Raw genomic sequence first — 26,142 nt, forward strand, 5'->3', positions numbered from 1 at the left:
AAGGACATGAACACAATGCAGCCAAGTTCTATGCTAGGGCATAACACAAATGACTTTAATCCGTTTTCAATAACTTACTCATTTCCATATGAACCTCGTCAGCCTGGCCTTCACTGGCTATATCTCTCAGTATTTTGGTCATGACCATTTAAACCAGTATCTAAAAAGTTCCAAATTTTCCCTCATCATCCTGTCTTCTTCTGAGCCCTCCAAATTCTTCCAACCTGGAAGACGAGAGTAAATAACTGATCCTTCAATGCAAAAACAAAGGAGACATCCACAAGAAACAACAGCAAACAGGGAACCATGACCTTCTGTAATGGACAAAGCAAGGAACCAGTGACTGACTCTAATGAGACAATGATACATGAGTCCTTTGACCAATAGTTCAAAATAGCAGTTTTAAGGAAATGCAGTGATCTCCAAGACAAACACAAAATCAATTCAGAAATGTTTGAGAATTTTTTTTTTTGAGACGGAGTTTTGCTCTTTTGCCCAGGCTGGAGTGCAGTGGTGTGATCTCGGTTCACAGAACCTCCACCTCCCAGGTTCAAGTGATTCTCCTGCCTCAGCCTCTGAGTAGCTGGGATTACAGGTGCCTGCCACCATGCCAGACTAATTTTTGTATTTTTAGTAGAGACAGGGTTTCTCCACCTTGGTCAGGCTGGTCTTGAATTCCTGACCTCAGGTGATCCACCCACCTCAGCCTCCCAAAGTGCTGGGATTACAGGCATGAGCCACTGTGCCCAGCCAAGAAAAATTTAACAAAGAGATTGAAATAATTAAAAAAAAAAATCAAACAAACAGAAATCTTGGAACTGAGAAATGCATTTGCCAAACAGAAAAATGCACTAGAGGCTCTTAACAGCAGAATGGGTTAAGTAGAGGAAATAATTAGTGAGCTTGAAGACAGGCTAATAGAAAATACAGCCATAGGAGAAAAAAGAAGAATGAAAGGAGTGAAAATTATCTACAAGATATAGAAAATTGCCTCTAAACACCAAATCTAAGAATTATTGGTATTCAAGAGGGATATGTACAAGAGCAAGGGGCAGAAACCCTATTCAAAGAAATAATACCAGAAAACTTTCCAAAACTTGAGAAATATATAAATATCCAATACAGGAAGGTCAGAGAACATCAAACAGATTTTACCGAAATAAGAGCACCCCAAGGCATATAATAATTTTCTTTCAAAAGTCTAAGATAAATAAAGGATCCTAAAAGCAGCAAGAGAAAAGCAAATAACATATAAAGGAGCATCAATTTGTCTGGCAATAGACTGCTCAATGGAAACCACACTAGCCAGGAGGGAGTAGGATGACATTTTCAAAGTGCTGGAAAAAACAAAACAAAATAACCCTGCCATCCAAGAATACTGTATCCAGCAAAGTTGTCCTTCAAATATTAAGGAGAGATGGAATCTTTTTCAGACAAACAAAAGCAGAGAGAATTCATCACCACCAGACTCATCTTACAAGAAATGCTAAAGACAGTTCTTCAGCCGGAAGGAAAAAACCAACCCACTAACATGCAAAAAGAAAACATTTGAAGGTATAAAATCCACTGGTAAAATTAAATACATGGACAAACCCAGAATATTCTAATATTGAAAATGTGATGTGCAAGTCATGCATAACTCTAGTGTGAAGCCTAAAGAGTAAATCTATCAAAAACAATATAGCTACAGCGCCGATTAAGAGATAGGCGGTATAAAAACATTAAATGGAGACAATAAAAAGACAAAATGTGGGGGGATGGAGTTCAAGTGTAGAATTTTTTTCAGTTTTTGTTTCTATTATTTTGTTTGTGATCTAGAACTTTGTGATAAGTTGCCACCTCTGTAAAATGACTGGTTATATTTATAAGATGTTTTCTGTAAGCCTCATAGTAACCACAATGTAAAAACCTATAATAGATTCACTGAAAATAAAAAGCAATGAATTAAAACATACTACCAGAGAAAACCACTTAACCACAAAGGAAGACAGTAAGAAAGAGAGAAAGGAAGAGAGGAGTTACAAAACAACCAAAAAACAAGCAACAAAATGGCAGTGGTAAGTTCTTATCAAAATAACACTGAATGCAAATGAATTAAATTCACCAATTAAAAGACATAGAATGGCTAAATGGATAAAGAAACAAGACCCAACTATATGGTGCCTACAAAAAAACTCATTTCACCTATAAAGACACACATAGAGCCCAGGAGATTGAGGCTGCTGTGAGCTATGATCGTATCACTGCACTTCAGCTTAGAAGACAGAATGATACCTTGCCTTTTTTTTTTTTTTTTTTTGAGATACACATAGAGTGGGCTGGGCGCGGTGGCTCATGCCTGTAATCCCAGCACTTTGGGAGGCCAAGGTGAGTGGATTACCTGAGGTCAGAAGTTTGAGACCAGCCTGGCCAACATGGTGAAACCCCGTCTCTACTAAAAACACAAAAATTAGCCAGGCGTGGTGGCACACACCTGTAATCCCAGCTACTCAGGAGGCTGAAGCAGGAGAATTGCTTGAGCCTGGGAGGCGGAGATTGCAGTAAGCCGAGATTATGTCACCACAGCCTGGCCGACAGAGTGAGACTCTGTCTCCAAAAAAAAAAAAAAAGAAAAGATACACATAGACTGGAAGTGTGTCGTGTTAAAATAAGATATATTATGCAACTGGAAACCAAAAAAGGGAAGTAGATATGATTGTATCAGATAAAATAGACTACAAGTCAAAGACTATAAAAAGAGACAAAGAAGGTCACTATATGATGATAAAGGTGTCGATTCAGCAAGATGATACAATTATAAATATCTATGCACCTAACATTAGAGCTCCCAAATATATAAAACAAACATAAATCTATCTCAAGGGAGAGACAGACTATGATATAATAATAGTAGGGAATGTCAACACTCTACTCTCAGTAATGCACAGAACATCCATACAGAATATCAACAAAGAAACATTAAACTACACACTACACTAGACAAAGTAGACCTAACTAATATTTACAGAATATTTCACCCAACTGCTGTGGAATACACATTCTTTTCATCAGCATATGGAATATCCTCCAGAGTAGACCATGTCTTAGGCCACAAAACAAGTCTCAACAAATTCAGAAAAGAAGAAATAATATCAAGCATCCTTTCTGGTTACAATGGAATAAAACTAGAAATCAATAACAAGAAGAACCTCAGAAATGACACAAATACATAGAAACTAAGCAACATGCTCCCGAATGACGAATGGGACAATGAATAAATTAAGAAAAAAATGTAAGAAGTCTCTCAAAACAAAAGGAAATACACCAGAATCTATGGGATACATCAAAGGCAATACTAAGAAGGAAGTTTACACAATAAACAACTATATCAAAGAAGTATAAAGGTTTCAAATAAATAACCTAATGATGCACCTCAAGAAACTAGAAAAGCAATAACAAACCAAACCCTAAATTAGTAGAAGGAAATAAGTAATAAAGATTAGAGCAGAAATAAATGAAATTGAGATTTAAAATACAGAAAATCAATGAGACAAAAAGTTGCTTCTTTTGAAAAAATAAAATCAACAAACATTTAGCTAGACTATCTAAGAAAAAAAGAGAAAAGACCCAGTAAACAAGATCAGAAACTGAAAAGGAGACATAAGTGAGACTACAGAAGTTCAATGAATCATTACAGACTATTACAAAAAACTATGTGCCAAAAGATTGGAAAACCTAGAAGAAATGGATAAATTCCTGAACATATACACCTATCAAGACTGAACTATGAAGAAAATAGAAAATCTGAACAAGTCAATAATGACTAATGAAATTGAAGCTGTAACAAAGAGTCTCCCATCAAGAAAAGCCCAGGACATGATAACTTCACTGCTGAATTCTACCAAACATTTAAAGAACTAATATCAATTCCATGCAAACTCTTCAATAAAACTGAAGAAGAGGGAATACGTCCAAACTTGTTTTACAAGGTCGTCATTACCCTGATACCAAAACTAGACAAGGACACGACAAGAAAAGAAGTAACAGGCTAATATCACTATTTTAGATGCAAAACCCCTCAACAAAATATTAGCAAACTAATTCAATAACACATTAAAAAGACCATTTGGCGTCTGGGCACGGTGGCTCACGCCTGTAATCCCAGCACTTTGGGAGGCCGAGGTGGGCAGATCATGAGGTCAAGACATCAAGACCATCCTGGCCAACATGGTGAAACCCCATTTCTACTACAAATACCAAAATTAGCTAGGCGTGGTGGCACATGCCTGTAGTCCCAGTTACTCGGGAGGCTGAGGCAGAAGAATCGCTTGAACTCGGGAGGCAGAGGTTGCAGTGAGCCGAGATTGCGCCACTGCACTCCAGCCTGGGCCACAGAGTGAGGCATCATCTCAAAAAAAGAAAAAAACCATTTGCCATGACCAAGTGGGATTCATCCTAGAGACATAAGGATGGTTCAACATTTGCAAATCAATAAATGTGATACATCACATTAACAGAACCGTATGACAATTTCAATCAAGGCTGAAAAAGCATTTAATAAAATTCAACATCCCTTTATGATAAAAACTCTCAACAAATTGGGTAGAGAAGGAACATATCTCAAAATAATACAGGCCATATCTGACAAACTGTCAGCTAACATCATACTGAACAGGGAAAAATGGAAAGCCTTTTCTTTAAGATGTGGAACATGACGAGAATGCCCACTCTCAACCTTTTAATCAACATAATATTGGAAGTACTGGCCAGAGCAAGCAGGCAAGAGAAAGAAATAAAGGGCATCCAAATTGGAATGAAAGAAATCAAATTAGCTTTGTTCACAGATGACATGATTTTATACTTAGAAAAATCTATGGATTCCACCCAAAAACTGTTAGAACTGATAAACGAATTCAGTAAAGTTGCAAAATCAATGTACAAAAATCAGTAGCATTTATATACATTAATAGCAAACCATCTGAAAAGGAAATCAAGAAAGCAATCCTATTTATAATAGCTACAAAGAATATAAAATACCTAAAAATCAATTTTTTTTTTTTTTTTTTTGAGACAGAGTCTTGCTCTGTCACCCAGGCTGGAGCGCAGTGGTGCGATCTTGTCTCACTGCAACCTCTGCTTTCCGGGTTCAAGTGATTCTTCTGCCTCAGCCTCCCAAGTAGCTGGGACTACAGGCGCATGCCACCATGCCTGGCTAATTTTTTCTTGTTGTTTATATTTTTAGTAGAGATGCAGTTTCACCATATTGGCCAGGCTGGTATTGAACTTCTGACCTTGTGATCTGCCTGCATCGGCCTACCAAAGTGCTGGGATTAAAAGCATGGGCCACTGTGCCCGGCTTAACCAAAGAAGTGAAAGATCTGTACAAGGAAAACTATAAAACTTTGATAAAAGAAATTGAAGAGGACACACAAAAAAGGAAAAGAGAGTCCCTGCTCATGGATTGGAAGAACTAACATTGTTAAAATGGCAATACTACCCAAAGCAATTTACAGCTTGAACACAAGCCCTTTCAAAATACTAATGATATTATTCACCATAATAGGAAAAAAAATTCTGAAATTTATATGGAACCACAAAAGACCCCAAATAGCCAAAGCAATACTGAGCAAAAAGCACAAAGCTGGTGGCATCACATTCCACTATCTGATTTCAAAATATACTACAAAGTTGTAATAACCAAATCAGGATGGTACTGCCATAAAACAGATACACAGATCAATGGGAACACAACAGAGAATCCAGATATAAAATCCTTGCATTTATAGCCAACTAATTTTCAATGAAGGCACCATGAATATACACTAGGGAAAGAAGAGTCTTTTCAATAAATGGTGCTGGGGAAACTGGAAAACCATACGCAAAATAATAAAACTAGACCCCTATTTCTTACCATATATAAAACTCAAATAAAAATGGATTAATTACTTAAGTCTATGACATGAAACTATGAAACTACTAAAAGAAAACATTGGGAAACACTCCAGGATATTGGTCTGGGCAAAGACTTTTTGTGTAAGACTCAAAAGCACAGTCAACAAAAGCAAAAATAGACAAAGGGGATTACAGCAAGCTAAAAAGCTTCTGCACAGCAAAAGAAATAATCAAAGAAGTAAAGAGGCAACCCCCAGAATGAGAGAAAATATTTGCAAACTACTCATCCAACAAGGGATTAGTAACTGAATATATAAGGAGTTCAAACAACTTAATAGCCAAAAAAAAAATCTTATTTAAAAATGGGCAAAACATCTGAACAGGTTTTTCTCAAAAGAAGACACACAAATGGTGTATGAAAAAATGCTCCCCATCACTAATCATCAAAGAAATACAAATCAAAACAACAGTGAGATTATCTCACTCCACTTAAAATGGCTTTTATCAAAAAGGGATGCTGCTGAGGATATGGAGAAAGGGGAACCCTCATAGACTGTTGATGGGAATGTAAATTAGTAAAACCACTATGAATAGCACTTTCTGAGCTATTTTTGGCACAAAAAACTAAAAAGAGAACCACCATTTTATCCAGCAATTCCACTACTGGGTATATATCCAAAAGAAAAGAAATCAATATATCAAAGAGATATCTGCACTCCTATATTTATTGCAGCACTATTCACAATAGCCAAAAAATGGAATCAACCTAAGTGACCATCAATGGATGAATGAATAAAGAAGATGTGGTATATATACCCAATGGAATATTATTGAGCCATAATAAAATAAAATCATGTCATTTGTAGCAACATGGATGCAAGTGGAGGTCACCATTTTAAGTGAAATAAGTCAAGCACAGAAAGACAAATATTGCATGTTCTCACTCATATGTGGGAGCTAAAAACTTGGATCTCATGAAGACAGAGAGTAAATTTGTGATTTTCAGAGGCTGGGAAGGAGAGAGAAGTGAGGGAATGAAGAGAGGTTGATTAATGGGTACAAATATACAGTCAGAAAAAAATAAGATCTATTGTTCTATACATCTGTAGGGTGACAATAGTTTACAATAATCTATTATATATTTCAAAATACCTAGAAGGGAAAACTTGAATGTTTCCAGTATAAAGAAAAGACAGATATTCAAGGGATGGATATCTCAATTATCCTGATTTGATACTTACACATGATATGAAAGTATTAAAGTATTACATGTACCCTGAAAATATGTACATCTATTATGTATCAATAAAAAATAAAGATATCTTAAAATAAAATAAAATGTGTAAAGGAAAAAAATCATTTGACCATATATGTGAGGGTTTGTTTCTGAGTTCTGTCTTCTACTTCATTGGTTTGTATGTCTGTCTTTATGCCAGTAGCACATTGTTTTGAATACTGTAGCTTTGTACTAAGTTTTGAAATCAGAAAACATGAGTCCTTTAGCTTCATTCTTCTTTTTCAAGATCATTTTGGTGATTTACGGAACCATGAAATTCAATACACATTTTAGGATTAGGTTTTCTATAGGATTTGATAGGGATTGCATTGAATCTGTAGACTGACTTGCTGTAGTGAGAACTTCCAGTACTATGTGGAATAGAAGTGGTGAAAGCAGGCATCCTTTCCTTGTTCCTGATCACAGAGGGAAAGCTTTCATCTTTTCACCATTGAGTATGATATTTGCAGTGGGTTTTTTGTGTATGGCTTTTTAATGTTGAGGTAATTTCCTTCTTCTTTCTTTTTTTGTTTTCTTTTTTTAAAAAAGTTTTATTTTTAAAAAATCAACAGATAATAATTGTACATATTCATGGGTTACCTACTGATTTGATTACACATATAATATGTAGTGATCAGATCAAGGTAACTAGCATATCCCTCATCTCAAACATTCATCATTTCTTATATTGGGAACAGTCAACGTCCTCCTTCTAGCTATTTGAAACTATATATTTTATTGTTAACTGTAGTCATCCTACAGTGGTACAGAACACAGAACTTATTCCTCCTGTCTAGCTATAATTTTATATCTTCTAACAAATCTCTCTCTAACTCTCTGTTCCCGTTACCCTTCTCAGCCTCCAGTATCCTCTGTTCTACTTTTTCTATGAGATCAACTTTTTTTATTTTTTTACTTCCACATATGAATGAGACATGCAGTGTTCCATTCCTGGCTTATTTCACTTAATATAATGTCCTCCAGTTCCACCCTTGTTGCCAAGAATGACAGAATTTCATTCTTTTTTAAATAGCTAAAGAGTATTCCATTGTGTATATATACCACATTTTCTTTGTCCAATCATCTGTTGTTGAACATCTAGAATTCTATTCCTAATTTGTTGAGTGTTTCTATCATGAAACAGTATTGAATTTTGACAAATGCTTTTTCTGCATCAATTGAGATTATCATTTTTCCCTTTTGTCCGTTAATGTGGTACATTGATCATTTTTTGTGTGCTGAACCATCCTTGAATTCCGGGAATAAATTTCACTTGGTCATGTGTGTAATCCTTTTAATATGCTGCTGAATTTAGTTTGCCAGTATTTTGTTGAGGTTTTTGCATCAATATTCTTAAGGGATATTGGCCTATTGTTTTCTTGGCATGTCTGTCTGGCATTGCTTTCAGGGTAATACTGGCTTCATAGAATGAATTAGGAAGTGTTTTTTCTCCTTTTTTTTTTTTTTAGATAGAGGCTTGCTCTGTTCCCCAGGCTGGAGTGCACAGCGTGATCAATGGCTAAGTGCAGCCCCAACTTCCTGGGCTCAAGTGATTCTCTCGCCTCAGCCTCCAGAGTAGCTGGGACCACAGGTGTGCACCATGATGTTTGACTAATTTTTCTATTTCTTGTAGAGACAAGGTCTCACTATGTTTTCCAGGCTGGGTCTCAAACTCTCAAGCAATCTGCCTGTCTCAGCCTCCCAAAGTGCTGAGATTGCAGGTATGAGCCACTTTGCCCAACCCCTCCTTTCCAATTTTTAAAAATGTTTGAAAAAGATAGGTGTTAGTTCTTTAGATATTTGATAGGATTCACCGATGAATCCATCAAGTCTAGAGTTTTTCTTTGTTGGAAGGTTTTTGATTACTGAGTCAATCTCCTTACTAATTATAGGTCTATTCAGATTTTCGATTTTTTCTTGATTTAGTCTTAGTAGGTTTTACGAATATGTTTATTTCACTTAGGCTATCCAATTTGTTGGTGTACAATTGTTTATAGTACTCTCTTAGAATCCTTTTTATTTTCATAGAATTGAAATAAATGTTCCCACTTTCTTTTTTTTCTTTTTTTTTGAGACAGAGTCTCACTCTTGTTGCTCAGACTGGAGTGCATTGGTGCGATCTTGGCTCACTGGAACCTCCGCCTACCAGGTTCAAGATATTCTCCTGCCTCAGCCTCCCGAGTAGCTGGGATTACACACATGTGCCACCCCGCCTGGCTAATTTTTGTACTTTTTCAGTAGATACAGGGTTTCACCATGTTGGCCAGGCTGGTCTTGAACACCTGACCTCAGGTGACAACACCCGCCTTGGCCTCCCAAAGTGCTGGGATTACTACAGAAGTGAGCCACCACGCTGGGCCAAATGTCCCCACTTTCATTTCTGATTACAGTAATTTGAGGCTTCTCTCTCTCTCTTTTATTAGTCCATCCAGCAAAAGGTTTTTCAATTTTGTTGGTCGTTTCAAAAAACCAACTTTCGGTTTCGTTGGTTCATCTCTGTTGTTTTTCTTTGTCTTTTTTTTCTTTTTTTTGAGATGGGGTTTTGCTCTGTTGCCCAGGCTGGAGTGTGGTGGCATGATCTTGGCTTACTGCAACTTCTACTTCCCAGGCTCAAGTGATCCGCTCATATCAGCCTCCCGAGTAGCTGGGACTACAGGCACACACCACCATGCCCAGCTAATTTTTTGTAGTTTGGGTAGAAGTGGGGTTTTGTCATGTTGCCCATGCTGGTCTTGAACTCCTGAGCTCAAGTGATTTGCTTGCCTTAGCCTCCCAGAGTGCTGGGATTACAGGCATGAACAACTGTGCCCAGCCTCTTCTATTGTGTTTCTATTCTCAGTTTAATTTATTGCTAGTATTTATTTCGGCCACCACGATCAGCCTCCAGTTATATTTCTGTTATTGATTCTTAACTTCATCCTGTTGTGGTCCGAGGAGATACTTTATATGACAGTTATCTTTTTAAATTTATTTAAATATTGGGTTGTTTGGTCTTGTCTTTATATTTCCTTAAGTTGTAAAGTTAGGTTGTTGATTTGAAATCTTTCTTGTTTTTTAATGTAAACACTTATAGCTATACATTTTCACCTTAGCACTGCTTTTATTGTATCTCACACGTTTGGCTTTATTGTGTTACTTATAGCTATAAATTTGTACCTTAGCCCTGCTTTTGCTGTATCTCGTACGTTTTGCTTTGTCGTATTTTCATTTTCTTTTATTTCTAGGTATTTTCTAGTTTCCTTTGTGATTTCTTCTTTGATCCATTGGTTAAGAGTGCATTGTTTTTTTCACAAATTTGTGAATTTTTCAGTTATATTTCTTTTTCTTTTTTTGTAGACAGGGTCTCACTCTGTCACCCAGGCTGGAGTGCAGTGGTGTGATCCCAGCTCACTGCAGCCCTGACCTTTCCAGGCTCAGGTGATACTTCCACCTCAGCCCCCAAGTATAACTGGGACTACAGGTGTGTACCACCATGCCTGGTTTTTTTTTTTTTTTTTTTTCCCGTAGAGATGGGGTTTCAGCATGTTTCCCAGGCTGTTCTCGAACTCTGGGCTCAAGTGATCTTCCCACCTCAGCCTCCCAAATTGCTGGGATTACAGGCGTGAACCACCAAAACCAGCCTCCAGTTATTGATTCTGTTATTGATTTTTAACTTCATCCTGTTGTGGTTCGAGGAGATAATTTATATGCCAGTTATCTTTTAAAATTTATTGAGACTTCATTTGGGTTTGGTCCCATGGGGCTTGTGTAGCTGCAGGGCTGGAAGTTGAGTGGACAGCTACCTTTGGAGTTACATGTTGTATGGGGCTAATACTTCCTCCCTCACAGGGCTAGTGTGACGTGCAAATGAGATAACACAGGTGAAAGTCCTTTGTAAAGTATAACAAGATAAGGAAAAGTTTATCATTGATCCTTTTTACAATAGAGAGGAGAAAGAGCCATTTCCCTGCTTTCTCCTCAACAGTGCAGTCTCTCTTGGGAGCAGGAGACAGGAGAGAAAAGGCTACGCTTTTGGTGGGAAATAGCCTCTTGTTAAAATCTGAGCAGTTAAAGTGGAGAGCCTAAACACCAGCACAAGTTTGCCATCACAGCTCAGCTGAAAAACCCAACTTCTGTATCTTTTTCATTTGTGTTTTTTGTTAGTTTTGTTTTGTTTTTATTTAGACAGAGTCTTGCTTTGTTGACCAGGCTGGAGTGCAGTGGGGCAATCTCGGCTCACTGCAACTTCTGGCTCCTGGGTTCAAGCTATTGGCTGGAAAAAGGTGAGAAACCACTCACTTGGATTTAAGAACTGCTGCTACTTGCTGTGTGACCTGGACTAGTTGTGTTTTTTGTTAGTTTTGTTTTGTTTTTATTTAGACAGAGTCTTGCTTTGTTGACCAGGCTGGAGTGCAGTGGGGCAATCTCAGCTCACTGCAACTTCTGGCTCCTGGGTTCAAGCTATTCTCATGCCTCAGCCTCCCGAGTAGCTTGGATTACAGGCGCCTGCCACCATGCCTGGCTAATTTTTGTATTTTTAGCAGAGACGGGGTTTCACCATGTTGACCAGGTTGGTCTCAAACTCCTGGCCTCAAGTGATGCACCCACCTCAGCCTCTCAAAGTGCCGGGATTACAGGCATGAGCCACCATGCCTGGCCACCCCTTTTTCATTTGTGAACTAGAAATAATAACACCTACCTCATGAGTAATTGTGAGGATTAAGATAACTTTTACTCTTGTTGGTGGTGTCATTATCACTAATATTTGGAGAAAGCCATGCTAAAGGGCTGTATATGTTGTTCTGCCATCTTGCAATGACCTTCTGATATAGATCTATCACTTTCTTTTTTCTTTTGAAAAAATTGAGGGTTAGTTGCACAGCACTTCCAGACTCTACAGGAGGCTAGAGTTGTCCCTGTGCTCCTAGACCAGCTGTCTTCAGGGAGTGGGGCTCTATGCAACTTGTGCCGGGAGCGGCCACTAGAGGGCACTCGCCTGCTCCTCAGGGCCTGTGCAGGACCGGAAGGTGTCCGGCTCTAAACACACCCCCTCGGAGAGCCGCTGTGCTGCATGCCCAAAGTGACCTCTATGGCATTTTCCAGGATGGAGCGTAGTCTCCAGGACCCCATGTGGGAATATGGGGCTAATAGGCCTGCTCAGTTTGTTCTCAGAACAGGGTGGTGAAAGCATTTGCCCTGCTCAGATTCCTGGGACCCTGTGCAGAAAGGTGAGGGAAGATGGTGCTGTCTGTCCCCTTCAAGGATTCCTCCAGGACAGGCAGCTCATGCAAGACGTGAGTGCACAGGGTAGAGCACCAAGGTGTTGAGCAGTTTCCTGTGCACCCCACCCCCTCCAGGAGGCCCTTCATACCCTCTGTTAGCTCACTGTACGTCATGACAGGCCCCCACTCCTGAAGTGGGCAGTGGGTACAAACTCACGACTGGGGAGGGACTGTGCCTGACCAGGCATGGCTCTGGGCTTTCTCTGACCCCAAGTTGAGCAGCATCTGGGAGTTGTTCTCCAGAAGCACACTGGCCAGCACCTGCCCCTGGCTTGCTCCAGTCTTCCTTGGAGAGCTGGCTGAGGGCTGGATGGGAGAGTTCCCCTGTGTGCCCTTTAACTCATGGAGTTGCCTTTGACTTGGTCCAGTTACTTCCCCTTGAGCCTCATGGAAGGTGTTTGGGGCGCTATAGATCCCTAAGTTTCCCTGCCTCCAGCCCCAAGATCCACAGCCCCTTTTTGCCATGTTATCCTGACTCCTGGGTCCAGTCCAGCCTGCCCCTTACCCCATTGGCCTTCCCTGTCCATGGCAGTGATCCCTTGCTGAGTCACATCCGCACCACCTTGCACCCACCCCCTTGGGCAAACAGGGCCCGGGCAGTGACCCCCAGGGCCCAACAGCCAGTGCAAAGGAGTGCTGTCCCGGCCAGGCCTACCTGCCTTCCCAGGACAGCAGTTGGGGCCTCTTGGCCACCCATCCCCACCTCCACCTTGGGGAGAACCAATGGATCTCTTATTCCTCTTTTCCTCCCAGCAGTGGTGGGCAGATCGATACGTGGCTCAGGTTCCTCTTAAGCAATGGAGCTCCCAAAGCCCTGTAGATGATTGACCTGGCCAGCCCATTACTTGGTCATGGAATGTGCGTGTGCCTGGCAGGCAGAAGCCCTGTGGCCTCCAGAGTCCCTTTCTGGATAGGGTTCTTTTCAGGGAGGGAGACCACTTGGGGGCTATTATTCATGGTAAACCAGATCCCAGTGGGCCACCCAGTTTCTCAGAAGCCACATTCCCTCTTCACTCCCGGAGGCCATTTGACAGAGCAGCGATTGCTCCTCTTTCTAGCTCAGCCCTTTAACCACCGCAACATTCATGTACTAGTCTGCATGTCCACTGACTGGTTCAGTAGTAAACCACTGTATGTGAGTAAACCACTCACTCACCCACGGGCTTATACACTCACTTGCCCTCCCACTCATCCCCATATCCTCTCACATATCCCCTTACCTGTCCACTCCCTCCCTCATCCCAGTGAATTCCTGAATGTCTGAGGTACCAGCCTGCTGCTAGGCACAGCCAACAAAAAAGCTCTAAGCAGTTGTCAAGGGCAAAGCCTTTGGAATCAGAAAGATGTGAATCCTGACTGTACTGTTTCCTGGCCATCTGGCTATGGGTACATTTCTCCAATCTCTGAGCCTTAGTTTTTTCGTCTGTAAAACAGGGACCTCATGCACCTTCCTTTCAGGGAGGCTGTAAAGATTGGCTTTAGGATTAATACATGCAAAGTGCTTCAGCCAGAGCCCAGAGAACACAGCTGTAGTCACAGGGCCTCTCAGCAGCCATGTCCTGGCCGTGGGGACTATAGTTGGCCTCATCTGACCCTGGGCGGACCCTGGGACAGGGAGGGGCCCATTCCTGCCCCTCAGCTAGGCTATGCTCCCTGGACAGGTGGTCCCCCTGGCCAACGCCGGAATGGAGGGCAACAGTCACCCAGCTTCCTGTGCATCCCTTCCCTGGCCTTCTTTCCCTCAGGATGCCCTGGGGTTTTCAGGTCAGCCAAGACACTTGGAGCAAGATCTAGCTTGCTCTCTCCCCTCTCTGCCAAGGAAGTTCTCCGTGACAGCACCAGGGGGTGGGAACTGGCTGAGAGCATCTGACCCTCTGAGGGAGCATTTTCCTTCTCATATGAGGCCCTGTGTGCCCAGGACCTAGTTAGCCCCCATCCTCTTCCCTTCCACCCACAGCCCCAGTGCAGACTGTTCCCTCCAGCTCATCTGGGAGTTCCCTGGGGCAGGAGGTGCACCCTGAATGCCAAAAGGTGGGCTTAGCTGTGGGGTCAGCTAGGGGAGGGGAAGAGAGAGGGACTGGAGCACGGCTGGGGCAGGGGCTCCGTGTGAAGGGATTTCCTTCATTTCCCCTAGACAGGCAGCCGTGTGAGGTGCACAGGGGAGCGTTTTGGGCCCCTTGGCTTTGGTTAGGGGATGTGTAGAACTGTGGGTGTGAACTTTGGAGTGGCTCGCACCAGAATGCACATTTTCTACACACTGGCCCGGTGACTTTGGGTAAGTCACTGGTAAAATCTTAGTGGTTTAAGAAATGCATGTGACATACTCAGCATGCACTGGCACCCAGGAAGTGCTGTTACCAGGGGATGGCCCTGGGGCCAGTGGCTTTGTACCAACCTGGGTAAGTCCCCGGCCATTCAACTCAGCCCAGCAGGGGAAGGGCTGTAGGGAGTCCTTCCCCTCCCCTTGGCTAGTCCTCGGTGGCACTTTCAGTGGCCATGTCCTTGCTGGATAATGTCTCCTTCATCCTGGATGGGTTGCAGGTGGGGGTGGCAGTCAAGGAGCCCCAGCTCCCCAGGCTCATGTTTTCAGCCTGACTTACTGAGTAGACCTGCCTTGGTGGGGATGAGGTGGGATGAGATGAGTGGGTAGGAGTGCATAATTGTCTGGAGGTGAGCTCTGCTGTGGACTCGCGAGTGCAGACACATACACTCTCATGCATTCCAGCTGCAGCTGCCCATGGGCTAGGGCCCTGCCTCTCGTCTCCTTGCCCCTAGCAAGGTGGTCATTATTCGTTTCCTTCTCAGTTCACTCTATTTTAAGCTTCTAGAGGACAGGAATATGTTTGTTTTGTTTTTAAAACTTTATATCCTTATTGCTCAGTAGAGTAACTGGCACTGAATGAGTGAAATGGAAGAATAACTAGATACTAGGCAGTGTTAGAACAGGTGCGTGGACAGTGCACGCTGACCATTAACTGGGCCATCAACTGGCCATCAAGTGGGCCAAGGTGGGCATCCCCAGGCAGGCATTCTAGGGTCCTGTGTATTGCCATCTCCGTGCCCTCCACCTAAGGCTGGACGTTGGTAGGGGCCCTCATGTTGTGGCCTTCTTGATGTGACAGCCCTGCTTTCCTGAGGCCAGGGATCCCCGGTGTGGGCCGTGTCAGGTGCTGCCAGCTGGGACCTCCCTGTGCTCAGTGCTGGTGCTTGTTCTCCGGAGCACCCCTCTGTCCTGCCCCCAGCCCCAGCACCCAGTTTCTGTTCTGGGGTGGCACATCCTCATCAGAAAGGGAGCTCCTTGGAGGCCTGGTAGTGCCTGGCTGGTATACAGTCGGTGCTCAGTACATGCCTGCCACCTGAGTGGTCCACTTGCTGGACAGGGCTGGCCGTGTTGCCTAGGGAAGCTGGCTAGGAACAGCGTTCCCAACATGGCCTGCCCACCAGGCTGGCCCCCAGGGTTGAGCACCTCCCAGCTGTCACAACCCAGTTGTGAGAAACGGTTCAACCCTAGGAGTGCTATGGTCTGTGGTTGGCCAGGGGCTGGAATTCCCCCAAGGAGGCAGCCCCTGCAGCCAGCCTATGGTCTTGCCTGGAGCAGGGTGACTGGGAGGCCAGAGCACCCATGCCTGTGAACCTGCACTGAGAAGTGAACCTTAGAAGGGGTCAGGTCACCACTCAGGGACCAGCATCACCCCCAAGGCAGCCTCCTCCCAGACGGCAGTGCCAGGATGGGGCCATCTGGGGAGCAGGCTTGCACGGACCATGTCTCTCTGGTGTGGACTCAGGCTGGGAGTCTCAGCGCCTCGGGACTGTTTCCTCATCAGTAAGATGGGGGTGCTTACAGACAATGGAACATTATTTAGCCATAGACCGAGGTGCAATAACAATACATGTTACAACCTGGTTAAACCTCGAAAACATGATGCTAAGTGGCAGAAGCCAGACACAAAAGCTCTGCATAGGTGAAGTATCCAGAATAGGCAACCCCATAGCGACAGGAAGTAGAGGGTGGTTTCCAGGGGCTGGGGGAGGAGGGAAAGGAGAGCAACTGTTTAGTGGGTATGGGTTTCCTTTCAGGGTGATAAAAATGTTTTGGAACTAGACAGAGGCAGAGGTTCCACAACCCTGTAAATATACTAAATTCCACTGAAGTGTTCACCTTAAAATGCTTCACGTTATGTTATGTGAACCTTACCTTGATAAAAAACAAAACAAAACAAAAAAAACCACAGGGGTGCTACTGACTTCACCAGCTGGTTGGGAGGATTCAGAGAGAAGATGGCCATGTGCCCGAGCTCAGCCAGTGACACTGGTGAATGTCAAAGAATGGAAACCGTCGTGACCCTGGGGGCTGTGTCAGTTCCCTTGCCTTGCTGGACTCCAGACTGCAGGAGTCAGAGGCAGGAGCCAAGGGGGAGGTGAGGGCAGGTGGCTTCGCTGGGCACACCCCTTAGTCAGGGGCAGAGGGAGCTGCCGTGGCTGCTTCAGCAGCTGTGGGTGAAGATTCCTATGCTGCAGGCCCAGGCTCCCGCCTCTGATTTGCTGCGCACTTTGGGCTGGCCCTTCAAGCCAGGTTTGTTTGTTAATCTGCCCATATCTGCCTGGGTACCTGCTCTTCTGTCGCTGTATCAGACACCTGACCCCATCCTCATACCCACAGCGCAGGTCACTGCCAGGCAGTGTATTACCAACCTCTTGGTTCTAGGGTCACAGGAATACTGAATCTGTTTTGTTCATGACTGTATTTCTAACATCCAGTGCCTGGCACATAGCAGGTACTCAATAAATATCTGCGGAATGAACAAATGCACAAATCCTCATTCTTTACATAGTGGGTGCCAGGTCCTATCTGTACTAAGTGCTGTCAGTAAATAGCTGTGAGGTCAATGTTATCATTATCCCCATTTTACAGATGAGGAAGCTGAGGCTCTGGGACATGGAATGGCCATAGCAGAGTTGGGATTCTGACCTGGCAGCCCAGCAGCAGAGCCCTCACTCTGACCTATCCTATTCTAGGCTGTCTCCTGACCTTGGAGCTCCCACTTTGGGAGGCAGCTTGGGCCCTGAAGCATTCACTCTGCCTCCTCAGCCACAGGGCCCCACCCACTCCCAGGGAGGGGCTCCCTCTGAAGCCCCACACCCACCACCCCAAGCCCTTTCTCAGGCTCCCAGCCACCCCAGCCGGCTCCCTTCCCTGGGAACCTCCGTCATAAAGAAGGCGAGGCCCTGATCTGGCCTGTCTCTCTGCCCTGGGGCCTTCCTCACCCCAGGGAACCTCAGTTATAAATATGGGGGTTACGCCTTGAGCTTGTATTAAGCACCTTTCATCTGGGGAGCTCCTGGCTGCTGGGAGGCTAATTAGCCGCTCTCTGGGAAGAGTGAGTAAGAGCTGAGGTCCTAGCCAGGGAATTGCCTTGTTAGGCATGGGGCTGGCCCTCTTGGGAGAGGTGTGTGAGCCATCATCTCGGGTCACCCACTTCTCCATATTTCTCCTTCTGTAGGACCTCCTCACAAGAGTCCCTTCTGTCTGGCTAATAAAGAAGCCCACCGTTTGTTGAGTGCTTATTATGTGCCAAGGGCTTGCTAAGCCCCTTCGCCTGTTAAATATATGTGTGCAGTAGGGCCATAGGACTACATAAATATATGTGTGCAGAGCAGTAGGGCCGTAGGACTACATAAATATATGTGTACAGAGCAGTAGGGGTGTCATGCATTAATGACCACGATGGAGCCCTACTCCTTGCTGGCATGGGACCAGCACTTCTGCACATGACCTCATGGAGTGTGCTGCCTAGCACGGATCAAGCACTTGCTAAGTGGTAGCTATTATCAGTAATCTTCAGAACACCCCAATGAGGTAGGTACCATGCTATTCCCATTTCTCAGATGAGGAAACAGGCTCAGAGAAGTTAAACCACTTGCTGGCTATCACAGAGTCAGGAGTAGAGTTGGATTGATTTGATTGATTCTAAAACTGCACATAGTTTTTCAGCTGCTCCCTGCTCCTTTCCCCTAACCTGGAGTCTGTTAATGACAAAGGCCTTGCTTTGCATAACACTAGGTCATGGGGTCACTGGGCAGGGCTGTTCTCGTCCATCTCTCCAACAGTGCACTGGTGGGCTAGGCATGGACCAAAAACCCTTGGAGATCATCTAACACAACTCATCCCCACCCTACATTTTTCAGATGTGAAAATTGGGGACAGAAGGGACTGAACAAGGTGACAGGATTAATGGGATGATACCTCCTTGTCAGAGCACGAGGGATAAAGAGGCAGTGGTTGGTGCTCATCCCGGCCCCTGTCATCAAGCTGGAATTGATACCAAGTAAGAATCATTCGCACACTAGAATTCCTGGCTGTCATTTGTCAGCCTGGCCCACCTGCAAAGAGCAGCCCCAGGGACGTTTGGGTGGGGTGCGGGTGCACAAGGCAGGCTGGAGCTGAGACTGGGGTGAGGAGGGTGTACCCCACCTACCTGCCCTCCAGGGTGCTTGGAACCTCCTAGGGCAGGCTGGCCTGTTTGTGCCATGCCCCACAGAGCATTGCAGTGATCCTAGTGCAGAGCACATAGTAGGTGCTTAAAAGTGCTCATTGGAGAAACAGCTGGATCCTGGACCTGCAGGAGGGAGGAGGTGGCACATTGAGGGCATTGATGGGTGGATGGTAACATCATGTCTACTCATCATTACTCAGCAGACCTGGTTCCATCAAATGTGACCATCTTTCAGGCCTTACGGAAGGGACCTACGTAAATCTGTTCAGGCAAAGAGAAGTTTGTGGCTGTGGGCACCTGGCTGGGGTTCCTGAAGGTGGAGCATCTTTCTTGGTGCTGACAGGGGTGGCTAAGATCTGAGCATGCAGGCAGGCCGTCTTGTCCCCCGGATGCTGCCCTTCTGAGGCGGAGCTATGTGGGTACCAGAGGCATGGGCCTAGGAGGCTCTGACCCCTGCCTGCCCCGCCACCAGTCTCTGCTTCTACAACCAGGGTCTGCATCTTACCTGCCAGGCCTGCCAGCTCCAGTCCCCTCCCCACTCCCCTCAGGACCTCATCTCTCCTCCTGGCCTCAGCTTAAGGGTTTCCTCAGAGAGGTCTTCCTCTGGAACCTTCCCATCCCAAATCTAAATTAGTGCCCCATTTATATATGTTCTCTGAGCACCTTATTCTTTTCTTTCACAGGAGTTTGAAAGCCTTTTCAAATGGAATCTTACATTTCTTTTTTTTGTTTTTTGAGACGGAGTCTCGCTCTGTCGCCCAGGCTGGAGTGCAGTGGCCGGATCTCAGCTCACTGCAAGCTCCGCCTCCCGGGTTTAGGCCATTCTCCTGCCTCAGCCTCCGGAGTAGCTGGGACTACAGACGCCCGCCACCTCGCCCGACTAGTTTTTTGTATTTTTAGTAGAGACGGGGTTTCACCATGTTAGCCAGGATGGTCTCGATCTCCTGACCTCTTGATCCGCCCGTCTCGGCCTCCCAAAATGCTGGGATTACAGGCTTGAGCCACCGCGCCCGGCGGAATCTTATATTTCTTTCTAGGTGATTTGTTGAAACAAGTTTGTCTCCTCCGTTAGACTAAGCTCCGCGAAGGGTGGGAAAGTTGTTCCGTCCACTCGTCCTCTGGGCCTAGCAGGACATATTTTGCATTGAATGAGTAGATGACAGAAACCCCGTGAGAGAAAGAGTGAGCCAAGCCAGTGGTTCTCTGAGTGTGGCTCCAGGACCAGAGGATCAGCAGCTCAGCATCGCCTGAGGACTTGTTAGAAATGCAAACTCTCTTAGTTGGGGGACCCAGCAATCCGGGTTTGAAAGAACTGTCCAGGGGGCATTCCTGTGCACAGTAAAGTTTGAGAACCACCGAAGGCGGCAAATCCCCTGCTGTTGGGTCAGTGTGCACTGTGGCAGCTTTGGCGGCATGTAAGAGGAACCACGGATGAACAAACCCCACTTTCAAACGTAGCAAAGGGTAGAGGGTGGACAAGTCACCCCAACCCCCAAACGGGGCCCAGGCGTGTTGTTCGGCGGGCTGGCCACTGGAGGGCAGTGTGGCCACGTCCATCGCGCTGCCTCCGAGGGCTTCCGGGCGAGAGCGGCCGCGGGAGGACGAGAGCGAAGCCGTAGCGAGAATCTCGCTCCACGCCGCAGCCTCTTGCAGGAGCCTCAGCTCACCGGCCCCTCGCGTTCCGAGCCGCCGAGGGAGCTTAGCCGCTGTAGCCTCGGCCCCTATCTCTCCCCCGGGCTGCCTCGCGCCTCCCGCTCCCCTCGCGGGTCGGGCTTGGTGTGCGCGTCTGGATGGCCTCGGGCCTGGAAGGTTCGCGAGGCCCCAGGAGCCGCAGAGCACGCCGGGGAGGAGATCCCGGCAGGCCGGCAGGGGCAGAGCGCCAAGGAGGGCGGCAGAACCTTGGCTGCTTCCCGGGAGGCCAAGGGCAGCTCTCCCGCGTGATCCGCGCGCTGCAGAGCGCGTCGGCCATCTTGGCGGCCTCGCCCGGCCCCGCACCCGGCCGGCTTTTCGCTGCGGCGCCGACGCCGGGGTGGCGACGGGAGAGCGCGACCTCGAAGCTCGGCCGCGGGAGTGCGTGGACATCGCAGAAGCCCAGGAGAGCCCTGGACCCTGCTAGCTTCCCGGGGGTGCTGGGAAACGCCACCCCAGTAGTCGCCGGGAAGGCAGGCCTGCACTCCGAGCCTCAAGTGAATCGGGTGGCGCCAGCCTCCCTTCTTCTTTTTGCCCCATATTCAAAGAGTGCAAAGTCGGAGGCCCTTAAAGTAGGTCACAGCGGTCAGCAGGTTTTTGTGGGGCAGGCAAGTGACAGGGCCCAAAACCAGGCGTAGTATCTGGTTGCCTAAGATGCTTGGGCAACTCCTTCACCGGGCACACCAATCTCCGAGCCAGAGGTCAGGGACTGGCCCCGCGGAGCTGGCTCCAGGTGGCCGATGCATTCCAGTCCCTGTCCACCATGGGGACTTGACATGCCATTCTGAGGAGCCCCAGGCCCCCACCACGCCTGTTGCCTGTCTGGCTTAGTTCACACATGGATGCTTTCTCTCTGGCAGTTGGGTATTTCTCAGGTTCCAGAACATCCGTTCATCTTACCAGTCCTTCAAGGTTCAGCTTAAAGATCAGCTCCACTAGGAAGCCTTCCTGGATTTCTCCTGTTAGTTTCCAACAGAATCCGTCTCCTCCCTTCTCTGCCCACCTTGAGTAGCAGCAGTAGCTGCAGCTGTAGACTCTCCTGTTTTTTCCTTACAGTCTTTGTTGCTGCATCCTCTCTCACTGAATTGTTGAATTGTGAGACCCCGTGAGGGTCGGGACCCTGTGATGCTGGCCGGGAAGGGGTTGTTGCAAGGGGATCATGGGATTATTGAATGGGTTTTGATCTGGATTTTGGTGTTGGAAATCAAATTCCCGAATGTTTTCAACCTTGGGTAAAGGAACATGTAATGGTGTTTTCTTAAAGCTGTAATGGAATCCTTTTGTGTGTTTAATTGCTTTAAGTTATTTTAGTAGAAATGTCAGGGTGCCGGAGGAACAAAAGCCATGGGTCTGAGCCCAAGCAAGAAGAACCACTGAGCCCGTGCTGGGTGCTTCCTCTGCGTGGCCTCGGGGTCAGGGCCTGGCAGATGTGATGGCAGGCTGCGGGTCCGGCCCCAAGGTCCAACCAAGGAAGCTCCTGGGGCTGTGACTGGCTTGAGGCTGTGATTTCGGACTCCTCGCTGATATTTCAGAGGAGGCAAAAGAGAAAGTGCCTTGACAGCCTTGGAGAAGCCTGGAGCTAAAGGAGAGATCCTTGCTTTTTCCTTTTAAAATAATAAGCCAAACGCTATCCCATGAAGGAGCCCAGAAAAACCCCGTTCATGCCTCACCCACAGATGATTTGTTGAATGCTCATTAAGGGGAAAACAAAGAGGTGGTTTTGTTTATTTATTTAAAAGGAAAAATAAATGAGCTGTGACAAAACAATTTGAAACCAGGCCCCTCTGAGACCTGGGCTTTCACTTCCTTGATGGGAAGTAAAACAGAGAATCGAATCCCCCTCCAAATAAAAGTGAAGTTAATAATCAGACAGCTCGAGCCCTGGCCACATCCTGTCGGCCCCTCCCTCCCTGGGCTCTCTGTTTATAGCTGCCGAGTGCTTTCCCTTCAGAGCCCAAGCCGGCTTAACCCTTTCCTCCCCATCCAGGGAAGCCCAACCCTGCTCTGAGACTGGAGGTAGGCTCCTCACACCCCCTGGTGCCGGCCTAACCTCAGCAAACGGTGGCTCTACCCAGGCCTGCTGGCATGGGCCTGTGTCACCCACAGGGCAGCCAGCTTGGATTTGAGTGATACTCTCTGCTTGTCCTGCACAAAGCCTGAAAGTGTAACATTTCCTCTCCACACCTCCAGGGGAAGACTAGGTCAACCCATTCCCATTCCAGACTCCATGCAGCTTCTATAGCCTGGTAGACTCCAGAAAGCTGCATTCTGACAGAGGCACAAATCTTTGGGGTTTCTGGTCTGTGCTGAGAGCAGCACTCTGTGTATGTCTCTGGACTACTTTCTGTGAAAACTTTCCACTTCCTTCAAATGCCTTCCATTGTAGTAGCATGTTGATTTCTTCCAGAACCCTATGGGGTCAATAGTAGCACATCCCACTGGGCAGAGGAGGGCCCCTTGCTAAATTAATTTTGAGTTTTCTACTGTTCTAAGCAACAACTCTGCCCTATAGGGCCATAGTTATCCTCATTCTACAGAGGAGGACACAGGGGTTAAGTACTTTGCCCAACATTACAGAGCTAATACATAGCAGAGCTAGGATTTGAACCCAGGCATTCTGGCCCCAGTGTGCCCTTAGTCTCTGCACTCAAGGTTTAGCAGCCGGAGATTCCTCTCTTCTCTGGAGCCAGGGGGCTTTCAGAAGCTTAGGATAATCTTACGAATGCATTGTGAAGGTCCCAAAGCCCAAGAACCTTTTGGGAACATTCCTGAGCTTTGTCTTGGGCTGTCCGGCCTCCTTTCTTGTTTCCTCCTATGGAAGAACAGGGAGCAGGTGGAGCCAGTGCAGGGCTCTGTCCATTCTCCTCCAGGATCAGCAGCGTCAAGATGTGGCTGGATGTGAATCCTCCATCCCTTCATCTGGTTGGCAGAAGACTTAGAGCAAGAACCCAAATACTTCGTGTGGCTGCTCTGACAGTGGTCTGGATGACCTTCTGCTTAGGTTCCCTTGTCTCCTCCAGTCTTGTCACCTGAAGTCCCAAACACCCTCTTCTGGCTGAAGCTTTTCTGCAGGAAGCCACCCACCCAGTAGCCTGGGGCATGACCTGGCTGTGCAGGCCACCTGCCTCTCCTGGGAGTTCTGCATGCCACGGCTCCTTGATTTCTTCTTATAACTATATCTCTTGCCTGGCCACCTTTGCACAGCCATTTGATGGGGCGTTTGCACCAGTGAAGGTATGTTGTGTTGCCCCTGGTGTATGGAGGCCTTCAGGGACTGCTTGCTTGAGACTTAGCTCTTTTTTGGGAGATGTTGCCAAGCCCAGGGTCTGTTGTCTGTCTGGAGCACCCTGAACCCCATCTTTGGGAAGGGTTGGTCTACTGCAGGTCTGCTTTCTGGGGATGCATTTTGACATTCAAAGCCATGGACCAGAGTGGCAGTGCCTTACTCTTCATTTTCCAGCTAATTCTTCAACTAGAGAGAGCTGTGGTGGCCCCATCCCAACTGCCCTGTTCTCAGAGCCTGGGCAGCTTGTCTGGCTGGGGGGTGCTGAGCACAGCCATGGCTTCTGTGACACTTGAAGGGGCTGACACACAGCAGGGTACCTGGCCCAAAGGGGTTTCAGAGGATGTGTGCCTTGATTTTTGTTTAATTTAAACGTTTAAGAAAAGCATTCAGATTCAAACAGAGTGTTCACAGTGGGGTGGCTCTACTGTGGGCCTCTCAGAGGCTTAACAGCCTCCAAAAAAACCACATATTAGACCCACCCAGTTACAGTTCTTACTGTGCTAGGCACTTGACATACTGATCTTATTCACCCTCATGCCCTGGGAAATGGGGAATGGGGGATGTGTAAGTATCCCCATTTTCCTGTTGTGAAAAGTGAGGTTAGAAAGGTTGAGTAGCTTGCCTACCCTGCTATGATGGCTTTCTGCTGAGGGGGGGAAAAAAAAAGTTCATTGTGCTTTAAAAATACATTGAAACCAATTTAAAAGAGATTTTTACTGAGCTTAAAAGCAGTGTCAAAATGGACATCAGTCCTTCTGCCTGCACTCTTCCTGCCCAAGAGGCCCAGAGGGGCAGGGCCCCACTCTTGGTCCCCACATAAGTGTGGGGAGGGCTGTGTAGGTTGCCTTTCTGACCTCGGGTGGGGGTGTCCATCTGTTCTCCAGCCCTCCCTGACAAGTTTTTCCATAGCTTCATTTCTTGTCCAAGAACACATGTCTATAGGAAGTACATATTGTATTGCAAGAGCTAGTAAGAAAAGAATCACTGAGTTAAAACTTTTTTAGTTTTTCTGAACTTAAAACATTTTATTATGGAAAATTTCAAATATATGCAGAAGGAGACAGAGTAATATGATGAACCCCATGTACCCACCCAGTCTCAGCATCACCAACTCATGGCCAAACCTGTTCATCAGTGCCACCATCCACCTCCCTACCTTCTGTACAATTCTGAAGTATATCCTATGTATCACATCATATCATTTCATCTGTCAATAGTTCATTCCAGGCCGGGTGTGGTGGCTTATGCTTGTAGTCCCAGCACTTTGGGAGGCCGAGGTGGGAAGATGACTTGAGGTCAGGAGTTTGAGACCAGCCTGGCCAATATGGTGAAACCTTGTCTCTACTAAAAATACAAAAATTAGCCAGGCGTGGTGGTGTGTGCCTGTAGTCCCAGCTACTTGGGAGGCAGGTGAATTGTTTTAACCCGGGAGATGGAGGTTACAGTGAGCTGAGATTGTGCCACTGCACTCCAGCCTGGGCGACAGAGCAAGACTGTCTCAAAAAAAAAAAAAAAAAAATTCATTTTGTATCTCCCAATAAGAGACTCTTGTTAAGCTTAGCCACATTATCATTATTCCACCTAAAAATTAATAATACCCCCTAAACATTACCAAGATTCTACTGGTGTTCAGCTTTCCCAAACAATTTCAAATTCTTTGCTTTTCCACTTACTGAAAGAAAAAAAATAAAAATCAGCCCCCAAATAAAAATTTCTCAGCATTTGGTCATCTCCTTACAATCCTGCTCACAAAAGGACAGATTTCTGAATCTGGGCAGAAACACCCAGTTATTAAGTCTGAGGTGACGATCACACTGAAATCTCCTGCTGCAGCTCTCTGTTCAGCCAGCGCCTTGCACATACTGGGTGCTAGGTCAATATGGGCTCCGTTTCACATAAGGATGAACACATGCAAGGGTGAGGATGCAGCCAGGTTGAGCTAATTAGGGGAGACTGGAGCGCAGCCCCCCGCGTCCTCCCACCCACACAGCCGCCCTGGCTGCGAGTGCCTGTCCTTGGCTTTCCCGGCCAGTGCTCCACCCGCCAGCTGCCTGGGCCTCCTCTGGGACCCTCTCCTCTCTCTTGCTTGGGATACTTGACTATGCTCCAGTGGCTCTATGGAATCCCACTTTGTGGGGCCTCCAGGGCTCTTCTTGGTCTTGCCAATTGCTGTTTAACATACAACAAAAGTTGACTGGGTTCCTTTTTTTTTGAGGGGGAGCTCATATTCATCAAGAGTGTGCCAAGTGCTTTGATCATCTGTCC

This window comes from Colobus angolensis, unplaced genomic scaffold (assembly GCF_000951035.1).
Source record: "Colobus angolensis palliatus isolate OR3802 unplaced genomic scaffold, Cang.pa_1.0 Scaffold3, whole genome shotgun sequence".
Taxonomy (NCBI): Eukaryota; Metazoa; Chordata; class Mammalia; order Primates; family Cercopithecidae; genus Colobus; species Colobus angolensis.